The sequence below is a fragment of the Nannospalax galili genome, unplaced genomic scaffold, assembly GCF_000622305.1.
Source record: "Nannospalax galili isolate Female #2095 unplaced genomic scaffold, S.galili_v1.0 scaffold660, whole genome shotgun sequence".
Classification (NCBI taxonomy): domain Eukaryota; kingdom Metazoa; phylum Chordata; class Mammalia; order Rodentia; family Spalacidae; genus Nannospalax; species Nannospalax galili.
Window position 1 is genome coordinate 979,463 of NW_008349073.1, and position 4,951 is coordinate 984,413.

The 4,951-nt window shown below is 42.2% G+C and overlaps 1 pseudogene; it reads left to right on the plus strand.

Moving 5' to 3' along the window:
- Positions 1-3,580: 3,580 nt before the first annotated feature.
- On the plus strand, positions 3,581-4,018 carry LOC108491460 (annotated as a pseudogene).
- The last annotated feature ends 933 nt before the right edge of the window (positions 4,019-4,951 follow it).

A 4,951-nucleotide genomic window follows, 5' to 3' on the forward strand; every position in this document is an offset into this window, starting at 1 on the left:
CCCCATGTTGTGCAATGCCCACAGAGGTCAGAAGAAGGCTGAGCCGTCTCTCCAGCCCCAAGGTCTCCCATGTTTATAGATTGGAAAAATCAATATTGTGGCAATGGCTATCTTACCAAAATAAATCTACAAATTCAATGCATTTCTAGAAAAATCAGCACCATTCTTTGTAGAAATAGAGAAAACAATGTTAAAAGTCATTTTAGGGGCTGGAGAGATGGCTCAGTGGTTAAGAGCACTGACTGCTCTTGCAGAGGACCCGAGTTCGAGTCTCAGCACCCACGTGGAGGCTACAAACCATCCTTAACTCCAGTTCCAGGGGAATCTGAAGCCTCTTCTGACTCCATGGGCGTTGCAAGACATGGGTGCACTCACATACATGCAGGCAATACATGCATACACATAAAATAAAAATAAGTAAAATATTAAAAAACAAAACAAAACAGAGTCTCACTATGTAGCCTTGATTGGCATGGAACTTACTATGTAGACAAGATTGGTATGAAATTTGCATTAGTCCTCCTGCCTCTACTTTTTGCCTCCTTAGCTGAGTGCTGGGATCATAGGTGTGTGCCACCATGCCTGGTCACCTGCTTTTTCTGATGTAATCGAGAAAGAATAGCCTGAGGGATAGAACATCCAGAAAAGCCCATTTTTCCAGTTTTTTTTAAAAAAGTTGTTTGGTTTTTTTTTTTGTCTTTTTGAGACAGTGTCTCCCTGTAGCCCCAGCTGTACTGGAACTTGCTGTATAGACCAGGTTAGCCTCAAATGCAAAAAGATTCGCCTGCCTCTGCTTTCCAAATGCTGGGGTTAAAGGTGTACACTACCATGCCCAGCAAAAAAAGGATTTTTATTTTTCATTTATTCATGTGTGTGTATGTGTGTGTGTCTGTGTGTGTGTGTGTGTGTGTGTGTGTGTGTGTGTACCATTTGTGTACAGGTACTTGTGGAGGTCAGAAGAGGGTATCAGATCCCCTGGAGCTATAATTAAAGGTAATTGTGAGCTGCCTAATGTGGGTACTGGGAACCAAATGTTCTCTAGAAGGGCTGTAAGGGCTCTTAACTACTGAGACATATCTTTGGCCCTTTTGCCAGCATTTTTTGAAAACTTTGAAAATCATTTCTTTCATCCTTCATGTGACCATTTTTCATCTGGAGAACCTTACTGACCCTCCCTTGACAATATAACATCTGCCTCTCCCTTAGTGAGGCCATTCCTGCCTGCCTCAAACCCCAGGAATAACTTCTTTGAGGGAGTCAGTTGAAATTATGAACTGTGTCCACCAATGGTAAATGTTATATCTCCTCAAAACTCCTATGTTGAAATCCCAATCCCAATGTAAAGGTACTTGGAGGTAGAGGCTTTGGAGGGATTAAAGGGAGGGCAAAACTTTGTGAATGGAAGTGGTGCCCTTATAAGAAGAGGGCATCAAATTACTAATCTACTAAGTTTACTAATTACCAATTACTAAACTACAGTAATCAGATCAGTGCAGTACCCATGTAAAGACAAGCATACAGATTGATGGAATAGAATTGAGAACCCAGAAATAAACCTGCATGTATACAGTCAACTTGACAAAGGTATCAAGACCAAAAGCAATCAACGGAAAAGAGCAGTCTTCAACAAATGGGCCTAGGGGAACCAGATAGCCAAATGCAAAAATATGAAGTTGAACCATTTCCAAACTCAAAGGCCGGGTGTGGTGGTGCATACTTTTAATCCCAGAACTCAGGAGGCAGAGGTAGGCAGATTTCTGTGGGTTTGAGGCTAGCCCCATCTAGACAGAGTTCAGGGCTACATGGTGAGATTCTGTTTCAAAGAAACCAAAAAACAATGGGCTGGAAAGATGACTCAGCGGTTAAGAGCACTAGCTGCTCTTGTAGAAGACCCAGGTTTGATTCCCAGCATCCACATGGTGGCTAACAACAGTCCATAACTCCAGTTCCAGGGGATCTGACACCCTCTTCTGGCCTCTGGAGGCATTGCATGACACAGAGATCCTCCTGCCTTTGCCTCCCGAGTGCTGGGATTAAAGGTGTGCACCACCACACCTGGCAATAAACTAAAATGTTTTTAAAAATCCCCCAAATAAAAAACTAACTCAAAATTGGTCTGGAGAGATGACTCAGCAGTTAAAACTGCTTGCTATTCTTCCAGAGGACCCAAGTTTGGTTCCCAGATGTCTCAAAACTGTAACCAGCTCCAAGGATCCACCGCCCTCTTCTTTCACCAGTACCAGCATGCACATGTGCATACCTACACACACACACACACACACACACACTATAACATGTGTGCTCCCCCACCACGAGTAAAGTAATAATAATAATAATAATAAACTATTATGAGAAGCCACCTCATACCCACAAGGATAGCTATGGTCTAAAAAAATAAACAATAACCAATGTTTATGAGGTTGTAGAAAACTTATAATGTGCTGTGTTGGTGGGACTGTAAAATGGTACATTCACTGTGGAAAATTTAAAAGACCCGATGATCTAGTAATCAAGTTTCTCGGCATATACTAAAGAATGGAGGGGGCTGGAAAGATGGCCCAGCAGTTAAGAGCACTGGTTTCTCTTGCAGAGGACCTGGGTTTGATTCACAGTATCCACACGGTGACTAACAACTCTCCATTACTTCAGTTCCAGGGGAATCAAATTCCCTCTTCTGACTTCCACAGTCATTGCATGACACGGGTGCACTCACAGACATGCAGGCAATACACTCATACACATAAAATAAAAAATATAAATAAGATTTTTTCTTTAGGAATTGAAAACAGGGTCTCTTTAAAAGATATTTGCATGCCTAGGTTCATAGCATTATTCACAATAGCCAAAACATGGATGCTACCCACGAGACCACAGACAGATGCATGTAGAAACAAAATGTGGCAGTGGAAATACATACAAAATACATAAGTGGAATATTACTCAGCTTTAAAATGAAGGAAATTCTGACCTATGGTACAACATATATCAATTCTGAGGGACATTATGCTAATTTCTAGTAGCAAAGATTAAGAAGAGACCTGCAGCAATTCTGAGAATGTAGATGAGAGGTTCCTTTTAGAACAGATGAAACAAACACTAATGCACTGACCAGAGAGATCTGGTTTTTGATATACCAAGTAGGACCTCTGAGTAGAACCTCTGACATGAGTGATGACCATCACCTGCTTACTGGTGGACTAAAACAAGTTGACCTCTGTTAAATAAGGGTGATAAACCATTCCTTGGAGTGAAATAAAGGAGATCAGTAGCCTTAAAGAGGGAAACTGTAAAGATGGCTCAGGGAATAAGAGCACTGGCTACTCTTTCAGAGGGCCCTGGTTGAGTTCCCAGCACCCACATGGTGGCTAACAACTGTCTGTAACTCCAATTCTAGGGGGATCTGATGCCCTCTTCTGGTCTTTTTAGGCGTTAAATACATGTGATGCAGTTACACACATGCAGGCAAAACACTCACATACATAAAATAAAAATAAATGCCGGATGTCACGTCCAGCATGTGGAGGGCCTTCCTGTGGTGTTTCTGCCCCAGTTCTCTCTTTGCTGCCAAACAACTGCCATCATGGGTTGCATGCATGCTCCTCGGAAGGGCCTGAATCAGTTGGATCTGTCTTACCACCTTAGCGTCTCCACCTGGCTGAAGGTGATGCCTGGCAACATGAAGGAGCACACTAATAAACCTGACTCTCACAAATTGGTGTGATCCTGAGGGACTCACATAGTGTTGCACAAGTCAGTTTTGTGACTGGCAATAAAATGTTAAGAATTCTTAAGTCCAAAGGACTGGCTCCTGATCTTCCTGAGGGTCTCTACCATTTAATTAAGAAAGCAGTTGTAGTTGGCAAGCATCTTGAGAGGAACAGAAAGGATAAGGCTGCTAAATTCCACCTGTTTCCGATATAGAACTGAAATCACTGATTGGCTGGTTATTACAAGACTAAGTGGGTCTTCCCACCCAATTGGAAATGAATCATCCACAGCCTCTGCTCTAGTGGTATAACTTTGTCTTGTGTAGCCAAGCAATAAAATTACTTTAAATTAAAAATTTTTTAAAGAAGACTCGAAGAGCTAGGAAATTGAAGTAGATTTGTCATGGGCAGCCCACTTTTAGAACCCAGCTCTAACGACAACCCTCCAACAACCCAGGCAAACCTTCACAAACCACTGACCCAGTGTGGGGAGCACGCAAATCCCAGGCTGAGAATGTTGGTGGGAAAAGAGGCACCTGTTAAAAATAAGCTTTTTGACTTAATTGGCACAGTGGGGTCCCAGAAGACACAGGCCAAGGACTGTACTACCTGGCAAGGGAGAAGCAGTCACCGTAGAAATATCGTGCTAGCCAGATTGGTCTAACCTGCTGAGACCTTAGTTTCCAACTGATTGATTGATCAATTGATAGTTTTTTTTTTTGTTTTTTTTTTTGTTTTTTTGAGACAGGGTCTCCCTGTATCCCCAGCTGGCCTGGAACTTGCTATCTAGACTAGGCTGGCCTCAAACTCATAGAGATTCATCTGTCTCTGCCTCCCAAGTGCTGCAATTAAAGGCATGTGCCACCACACCTGGTTAATTGATAGGCTTTTTAAAAGATTTTAAAAAATGTATATGAGTGTTTTGTCTGTGTGTATGTATGTGCACCATGTACATGCACTGCCCATGGAGCCCAGAAGAGACTGTTGGTTCCTCTAGAACTAGAACTGGAATTGCAGATGGTTGTGAGCTGCCATTTGGGTGTTAGGAACAGAATCCAGGTCTTGCAAAAGCAGCAAGTGCTCTTAACTGCTGAGCTATCAAACTAGTCCATGATTATTATTAAATTATTATTTATAATAATAATAATTATTATTTTTGTCTTTTTGAGACAGGGTCTCCCTGTAGCCCCAGCTGTCCTGGAACTCACTATATAGACCAGGCTGGCCTCGAACTCACAAAGATC